This window comes from Pezoporus flaviventris, unplaced genomic scaffold (assembly GCF_033815535.1).
Source record: "Pezoporus flaviventris isolate CSIRO_AGI_PZ_B2104156 unplaced genomic scaffold, CSIRO_AGI_Pfla_v1 ptg000073l, whole genome shotgun sequence".
Lineage (NCBI taxonomy): Eukaryota > Metazoa > Chordata > Aves > Psittaciformes > Psittacidae > Pezoporus > Pezoporus flaviventris.
This window is the reverse complement of record NW_026892621.1, coordinates 5,510,457-5,520,027: the sequence shown is the minus strand read 5'-3', so window position 1 is coordinate 5,520,027 and position 9,571 is coordinate 5,510,457. Positions and strand designations below refer to the sequence as shown.

Sequence of the window (9,571 nt, the reverse complement as noted above, 5' to 3'; positions counted from 1 at the left end):
AGTATTAAAGACAGATTCAGCAGTACAGTACTATTAATGCAAATCTGTCCATTAGTTTTAACAAGAGCCCTTTGCTTACTCAGAAGAATCAGATTCAGACCATGTTTATTCCCCTTACATCACAAATAAAGTTCCAGCTAATGTTTTTTTTTTCGTTATATCACAGGATTTTGATACAGAAAGGTAAAGTTCCACTTAACGTATTTCAATGAATGGCAACATGAGTACAGAAAAGCTGTGATTTTAACAATGACAGTAAATAATACGAATCATTATTGCCAAGAAGGTTTTGCATGTAACTGGCAATACCAATGCATCAGCACATCCAACAGCCAAGGCACTGGCTCCTGTGGGTCATCAACAGCCTTTGAGACACAGCATGTAAGTACCTGCACACTCCTGCTCAGTCACGGAGACTGTGCCCAACGACCCTGAAAGCTCCCACATCTCATCCTGTGACTGAGCAATGCCTTCCAGCACATACAGTGAGCTAAGATTAATGGTAGAGACATACGACAACCCTATGTCTTTTCATGATGTCACCCCTGCCACCCTGCCTTTGGAAGAGCAACAGCTCAGCTGAAGGACAGAATTCCCCTTCCAACACCCCACAGCAACAGAGCATTGCATGAACATCAGCTGCACTGTACTCTAGGCTGCTCACACCAAGCTGCTCAGCACAAACCAAACAGGAGAGAAACCCAGGACTAAGTGCTGTAGAAGTGAATCGTCCTACAGCCCTTTTTGGGTCTTTTAAACTATGTCCAAATTTCTCTGATCTTCTTTCAGCACGCTTGCTGGTGATGCTCTGCTGAGGGACCAGACTGGTAACTCATGAGTGGAAACTCAGGATTAGCTTTTCTCTCTGGAGGACTTTTTGAATGACTGGCTTTTGAGTCCTAAATGATAGCAATCCTCTAACAAGTTATGGAAGAGCCTTTGAGCTTGACATTTTTATAAACACCAACCTTTTTATCCTCAGTGTTTGTTGTTTAAGGAAATCCCTTCTAGTTCTTACGCATGTATAACATATAAAACAATTGAATTAATACCATATGATGGTAAAGGGGTGAAATATCACATCTACAGCCAAAATAGTTCAGAAAAACTGTACAGCTGAGCTTTAAGATTGCCTACAGTGACTTTATATTTTGTTTAGACATTGGTGTTAATACTTCATACAGATTATGTGCAGTACAGATTACAATACATGCTGTGTGCTGTATAATTTATTAACTATTAAATGCAATTCTTATGTTTTACAGTTGTGAGTTATATCTAAACAATCTAAACTACCAGCAAATGAAGATTTCTGTTATTCTTTTCTTTTTCTTTCTGGATTAAACTGTTTTGTAGGGCAGGGCGCAGATGGACCCAAAGCCAAATACTCACACACTCACCATCAGCAAGCTGAGAGCTCACATTTAAATATCTTTTATATTCTGCACATGTATAAGCTGCACTGGTGAAGTTCCAAAGGAGGGATTATCTGTCTAGTTTTCTGCTGTGCATGAAAAGACTTTGGCAACTGGGGTAAAGAAGGCAGCAGGGATACCCTTCCGCTTCCTTGGAACTACAGGGATGCCAGAGGAAGGGCTAATGGCTGTTTGACACAGAATAGAATAGTGTCAGTCTTATAATGAACTGCCCTCAAAACTAGTGTTGTAGCTTCTTGACCTTGCTCAGTGAGACCCCAAAATACCTGTGACAGCATGGAGCTACAGGCAGGCCTAGATGCAATGCTGAGTCTCTCCAGCTTGCAGGCCATGCAGAACTCCATGCAGGTAAGGAGAGCTGCTGCTACTGTGCCTGAGCTGTGAGATCAGAGCCCCTTTGCTGTGTCTGTGCAAGCAGCGGGCAGTGTGTGAGTGAAAACCAGGAGAGGCATCTGGGAAGAACATAAGGAAATAGCTGTGCCAGTAATTAGGGGAAGGAGGAAAGGATCTATTAATAAAGATTAACCTACTAACACTGGTTTCCTTGGTTCCCTATGTAGTCAGTGGAGATTCTCATGTGCAACCTGTTAACTCGGGTAACTGTCCTCCTAGAACTCAAACACTGTCATTTTGAATGCTAGGCTCTGTCTCCCCTTAGCAGGGACACCCATAACTTAGCAATCCTGGAGTAATGACTGGACCTGATGATTTTAAAGGTCTTTTCCAACCTGGTTGATTCTAGCAGGTTGATTCTAAGACTAGCAGATCCCAGTCAGAGATGCTGCAGTGCAATGAGATTTAGAAACACTTTTACTTGCAGGCAGCTGAAGAGTAGCATGTATCAAGTCAAGAAGTCTTGCAGTTCCCTCATCTCAGTTCTCATCTGTAAATACTACCTGATGCTAGACTGCCCCAGACAGTTTTGCAGGGAAACGCCTGCAAAACATTTTAGTTTATGGCCAGTATAACCACAACCTTTCTGTCAGCCTGTTCTGTCTGCTTTGCACCAAGGAGACCATGAACGTGGGCTGAGGGTCTCCATCAAAGATGTTCAAATGATACTAAAAAGCTGCGCTATTTTACTCAAGAATGAGTGATATTTGTCACTCCCATGCCTGGAGTTTACACAGCAGCATTTAAGTGAACAGCTTTACAGGGGAGAAAGGAGGAACCCAAATAAGGAATAAACCTGGAAATCCTGAGGAACTAACAAGGTGAGATTATCACCCTCCAGGTATGTTGGCAACAGTGGTGAACACACTCCTCCTCCAGCTGCAGGCAGCTGCTGAGGTAGCCAGCCACTACCTCCTACCCTGCTTATAGCTCACTCATCTATCGTCAGGACTCAGGGAAAAAACAAGTCTTGGCCAGATCAGGCTCTTATTCCTCATGGATACTCAGCATCTGGGGCTCTATCCAGCAGCTGAATCACCATAAGGACTTTGGCAAATTACACTTTTCAATAAATTGTATTTCACTTTGACACGTTTTATTGTTTACAAGGTTTACTTGGGAGATGAAACAAAAGTTAATTACATCAACCGATACGTCAAGAAAATGGATTGATTTGATATCCCCTCCAGATGGGCTTCCTTTGCGTGGCAGTGTGCATACCACATCTGAAAGAAGGGAGACAGGATATGTTAGGAAGGCACATTTGAGCCATCAGACTGACACTTCTTTATTACAGTGTATTTATTTTTTATCATGTGCTTTGACAGAAGTCTCATAAAGTGTTATGCTCCTTCTGTAGGGTCAAAGTCTTGCGACCTTCCATGATTTTAGAGAGAAGGAACATAATTTTAGAGGGCATGTTTATTATTTCTGTAAACAGTCTGTTTTCCATGCCAAGAGAACAGTTTTTCTGTACGTACTTGGATGACAGCTCAACTCTACTGGCTCACTTTCCTGAGCAAGTCTTGCCTGCCAAATGTTTTTGATCATAGTCTGGCAAACAAAACAGTATTAATAGTAGAGCTGAACAAATGATCTCCAGAAAACTGATTTTTTTTTAAAACTCTTTTTTATTGCTTCCATAATATCCACAAATCAAATGCAGTTTCCTTGAGTTCAATCACAATTTTAAAGCACCCTATTTCTTATAAAAAACAAAATAACTCAACTTTGTGGGATCAGAAAAGCCACTTACAGTTAGTTGTAGCAAAGCAGGTTCATCATATGATGTTGCTTATGTCCTTGCAGAACCAAGTGTCCATGCTGCTCCAGCACGAATGCTTGTCAGTTTAAACTCTGGGCAGACAGTGTCCAAATGTGCTTTTACTGACACAAATGTTCATGGATGGTAGACAAGACCACAGCCTAAACAATTTCTGCTAAGTGCGCTGAGGTAACCTCTTTTCCTCTCAAAAGGTGAAGCTGTATTTCAGATACACCTTTCTGAATGTCCTGCCTTCATGCAGGATCTGATGCTCTGTTAAATGAGGATATTGTACAATGTATGTGCCTAGTCTTTGTTCTCTGATGGTCTTACGGAGTCTTGCAGCACCCCGAGGATGCTGTGAGCTTGAAGTAAATTGACCCCTTGCCTAATGGTTCTTGATGGGTTTTTGAGGAGCATAAAGCTCACAAAATCCCCCACCCCCCCTTATGCCAAGAAAGACAGAATTACAGTAAGTATGTTTGACTGTTATTTGTAGAACAGTCTTGTGGAAACCAGATGAACGCAGACCAGCTTTAAGATACGATGGCAATATCGATGGCACTGAGCTAGACCACGTCCTGTTCTACTCCTGTTCTTGCATGGTAAACAGTGTAAGAGGGATGAAGAATCTGAGGGATGAAGAATCTGTCTCATTACCCCCTTCACAACCATATAGTTTCCTCTTCTAGGGAGGGTTTATTCAGAGACTTGGATAGGACTTAATGAAAATCCTAACAAAACATATCATGTAAAATACCAGGCAGCTGAGGCTGGAACAACCCTGCTTCTGAGGCAATTTGTGATGCTGAGGCTGGAACAACCCTGCTTCTGAGGCAATTTGTGATGCTGAGGCTGGAACAACCCTGCTTCTGAAGCAATTTGTGATGCTGAGACTGGAACAACCCTGCTTCTGAAGCAATTTGTGATGCTGAGGCTGGAACAACCCTGCTTCTGAGGCAATTTGTGATGCAGCTCTCCAGCAGTATTTCCATACCTACCAAAAGCTGTCCCCTTACCTCTAGACACCAGCTGCAGGCGTAGCAATGAATTCCTATGAATACTTGCAAGTCTGTGTCAAAGTCTAACCCATCCACTGTCTCTTTGGGTTTTGTTCAGTGCTTTAATGGTCAGAAACCACATGACTTCACTTCTGCAGCTCACTTTTCCTGATCTACATTTTCTGCCTTCACCCTATAGCAATCGTGTGGCAGGTCATTCTGATTTAGCAACCACGGGATTCACACAGCCTGACTCTGCTTCATGGCCATTTCAGGTGTTTTGTTAAAATTAATTCATACTTCTCCGTCCTTGTTCTTTCTGTCCCAACAAAAAAAAAAAAAAAAAAACCCAAAAAACCCAAAACAAAAAACAAACAAAACCCAAACCCAACCCAAAAGCCAAACTCACTACTTCAGTCCTCCTTCTTTCAGCATCTCCCTTGGGAAGCAGCTATTCCATTCTTCATGTTCTCGTGTGATGGTAAGAGAACTACTATTTAGTTAATAATTGTTTTCAATCTGAGATACAGACAATATCCATTCTGACAGAAAATTAGCTGCATGCAATTGGCCTTAGCAGCCATTGAGTTCACTATTTTGTACAGATATGATTCTGAATTTGTACTCAGCATCACAGGGGAGCTGGCATTTACTACCTCTAGGTCAGAAACATCAGTCCAGCCTAATACAGAAAACGCTGAAAATCCCCTTCAATTGTAGACTTATGATATGGAAACAAACAAAAAACCAAACCAAAAACAAAAAAGAGAAAAACCGTAGACTGATAAGTTTTAACCACTGAAAAAATTACCACTAGAATTACAACCAGAATGAACCACATCTCACTTCAGATATTTCTTACTAATGCTCAAGGCAGACTGGTAAGAGTGTATGGTTTAAATTAGCTCCCTGCAAACTTACAGCTGCTATGTTATCCTGTGGAAATTTATTTTCCCCGATTGTGGCTCATATTAATTTGCAGCTCTAGAGCTGCGTGTAACTTCAACCATTACAGGCTTTATAGAATGAAAAATATGTAAGCATCTGCCTTAGAAAGTAAAATGGTTACACAAAGGAGGATGATGAAAGCAGAGAACTGAAATAAATGCAGCCACTTACACCTTTACCTACCACAATGTTATTTCTATAACACCTTTCTGGAAGGAGAACACGCACTACACACAGAGGAGAGGAGAGGGTCTCAAAGCTCCTGTATTCCCTGATCTGTGAAAGAACTCACCAGAGTCAAAGCTGTAGACTGTGACTATCAAGTTTCTTAATCATGATTTTAAAGTACAGCCACTGAAAGCCCCAGACACTCAGGCCTTTCCCCTGTGCTCCTGTAAAACAGGAGGTGATTATTAGCTCTCTGCTGAGGCACAGTAATTATTAAAAAGAAATTCTTTAATGAAAAGTGTGGCTAAGGTAAACTACAGGACAACTACTCTTTGTGACAACAATCTTACTCTAAACAACTTCGCACTTGACTTATCAGGCTATCAGCTCGATAAAGGCCAAAGCACAGTTTTAAGGTCTTGAAGCTAACAAATGTGAAGCACTCAAAACCCCAAAAGATTAAGGAAATGCAACACAAAGCCCCATGAAAACAACAATAATAATAAAAGCAGTAAGAGCAAGAAACCTCTATGCAATAGGGAGAAGACTGGTAACTGTGACTGAGAAACACTTGCCTTTCTAGAAAAAACAGGAACCAGATACACAAAAAACCAAATAAAAGGACATGAACTGGTCACAACATGCAGCAGAATTGTATCTGCTGCACTTGTCCTGCCCTGAAACAAAGTCCAGTTCGCAGTGAGGGGTCTCCATCCTCACATTGTTGTATGCCAGAGCACAGCAGGGGTGAGCAGGAGGTGCCACCAACACACTGTCCAGGCAACACATCTTGGAAACCTCGCAGCCATGGGCATTACTTGATTTTTCCAGGAAAAGGTGGAAAGTTAAAGAGGTGAATGAGTTCCAGCACAATACTCAGCATCTAAAAGATCCACCAGCTCCAGTGAATGTGCACACAAACTTGTTTGTATTTAGGATCCACTCTCCAAACTCATAATAGCATGACCACATTCCATTGAGGACTTTCCTAGCCCCAGAAACAGCCTCTTTTCTCTTGCTGTTGGCATTGTTTCATTACATCTGCTGGTTATCCCTTGTAGTCTTTTGTTTCTTTCCCATCACACTGATGCTCCCAGCAAACAAGACAGACATTTTACAATATATGATATGCCTTCATAAACAGTGCAAATGAAAGGCTTGTAGTAAAAACCTGAAACATCTTTGTAAAGGCTGTGCTTATGCTGGAAAATAACACTGCTATCTCTAGTGAGCAAGTGGGATGTCAGGAGATAAAAAGAGGAATAAAGCATTTAAATCCAATACTTAGCAAAAGAGGTAAGGGCCACAGACAACCTGGATGCAGAAAAAAAGATAGAAGGTTGAAGGTAAACACTCCGTATTCTTTCCAATAACTCTTTGGATTATCCCCATGTACTTATTTTTCAGCTAGCTGTGAGCTTTGAATAGCAAGGTTTCTGGGAAGCACTCAGAACATCTTGCTGAGAAGCACACTTTATTTTGGCCTAACCTCATACTACAAAATACTACCACGTTGAACAGGTGGTTCCAAGCTTCGCAGAACTACCAAGATGAAGGGCAGGAACTCTGGAGATGAAACCCATCTTGCCTCGACATCAATCCAAAGAATGTAAAACGAGGGCAGAACCTTAACAGAGAAAAGCAGTGGTTTAGAGTTGGAAAAAGAACAGATGAATCATGTTAATTTGCCACAAGGTGGCATGTGGTGATCTAAAATAAGCTCCAGGCAGGCAAGCTTTGTAAGATCTAAACGGCAGAACTCAGATCTGAGGGAGGCAGGTTCAGCTTCAGTGGAGTTCCACCATTTGCATTAGGTCCGAACAGTATTAGAGAATCTCATTACGTTCCCAGGATTTCCACTGAACCTGAATTCACACTTCTTCCCAGAAAAAGTTTCCTTTTTCTCCATTTCAGCCCTTAGATTCTGTTGAGTTGCTCCAAGCACAACCAACCTTTTTCTGGCTGTATCCAGGAGCCTGTATCCCATGTTCAAGCTCAGTGAGTTTTCTGCTGGTTCTGGTTCGTTCTCTGACCTAGAAAAAACCCTGTGCCTGGCAGAAGATGAATTTCTGAACATCCCTGCAACACGGATTTCCCTGTGCCACAGTCCTGAGGGGCCCTTCCTGGCTCAACCTGCACTCAGCTGGTGCAGGTAGAGGTGTAGCTGCACCATGAGCCAGATCAAGGGCACAGTGTGGTGAAAACCTCATCTTTATCCTCATTCCAGACAGCAAGGAGCAAAGCCAGCACTCATTTTCAAACATGCAGTATGCCTCTGTGGTTGCATTTTTATACAAAACAAAGAAAACTATATGCTTTCTTCTACGAATTTTATGAACTTTGTAACTCCTTTCTGAAGTATGCAGCAGGTTTGTTTATTCACCTAATTCTGTAATGATAAACACAAATCCTGGGAACAGATTATCACATGGCCTGTGCACAGCCGTGCTCAGCATTCCAGCCTCAAGCCAGCAATGAGGATCGCTCATTGCTCAGAATTACACACAAGGAGTGTAATTGATGGCAAAGGCACAAATCACACTCAGCAGGACCGAACACTAAACGTGTGCCCTGTAGCTAATTTAAAAAATGAAGCTTGTAAACTCCAGCACCAGTTTCTGACTGGCACACAGGGGAAGGAAACTGCATTCGGGTCTGTTAGGGCAAGAGAGAGGTGAGATTCCCACAGCTGGTATTTTTGCTTGTTCAGAAACACAGCTGCAGGAAGAAACGTGGCGTGCTAATGCTGTCAAAAAAACAAGACATGTTTGAGATGCTTCAATAGTAATAGCACTGACACGTTTCAAGAAGCAAGTCCTGCATCTCCCACGCTGACAGCTCCTTTAGCTTAGCAGAAAGGAGTGACAGAGACCTCTTCTGCACTTCCACTGTTTTTACTTTTTAAAAGCCTAAGTAAAAACTACGTCAACACTGCTACTGTTTATATAATTTATATGATGTACTAGAGGCACTAATTCTACCAGCTAATGCACTAATATGGCTAATGAGACAGACACATAATACTGCCAAAAGTCTGCAAGTATCTTGAAAGCCACAACTTCACAAGTGTGTTAAAAGGACACTCACTCCATAAACAGACAGATGTTCCGGCCTCGCATGCTAACACATCACAGAGGTTTACACCTCTTATTTTCTTTGATCAGGAACTGCGCACTCAACTCTAGTGTTAAAATAAACCAGTACAATACTATTCTACTTTGTGTCCAACTGCCAAGTACCTTTTGTGCCTGCTAAACATACCCTTTAACCAATGTCGGTGTGGCATCTCCATACCACCACCATGAAAACCCAGTGGATTTCACTTCCAACCCCTGCCATGGGCAGGGACACCTTCCACTAGAGCAGGTTGCTTCAACCCCTGTGTCCAGCCTGGCCTTGAACACTGCCAGGGATGGGGCAGCCACAGCTCCTCTGGGCACCCTGTGCCAGCGCCTCAGCACCCTCACAGGGAAGAGCTTCTGCCTAAGCTGTTCAATTAAATTCCCAAGTTTTAACTACTAACAAGAATCAGTGCCTCACACTGATGCCAGAGACATCGAACCGTGGTTATTCACTGCTTTGTGTACATCGCGGTGCGCGGCAGCCGCAGGAGGCCCGAGGCCTGGCTCCTGCCCAGCCCGGGCCGGCCTCGGCCGCGTGTCTCTGACTTGGGGTCAAAGGAGTGATCTTCGGTAACGCGGCCTCACCCGTGAGGTAACCCGCTCTCCTCCCGCCACCGCTCCTGCCCGGCTCCGCGCCTCGCCGCCTCCCGCACAGCGCCGCCGAGGACGCGGCCGCCCGCGGAAGCGCAAGGTGAGACCTGGGCCGGCAGACCCCGCGGGTAGCTCCGCACAGCGGCG

General features: G+C 43.2%; 1 long non-coding RNA gene across 1 annotated transcript; it reads right to left on the bottom strand.

Moving 5' to 3' along the window:
* Nucleotides 1–2,903: 2,903 nt before the first annotated feature.
* LOC133279373 (uncharacterized) lies at nucleotides 2,904–6,971 on the bottom strand. Its single transcript, XR_009746863.1, has 2 exons — nucleotides 5,727–6,971; nucleotides 2,904–3,653 (listed from the first exon to the last, which is right to left on the bottom strand). It is a non-coding gene; the product is annotated as an uncharacterized LOC133279373 (long non-coding RNA).
* Nucleotides 6,972–9,571: the final 2,600 nt, after the last annotated feature.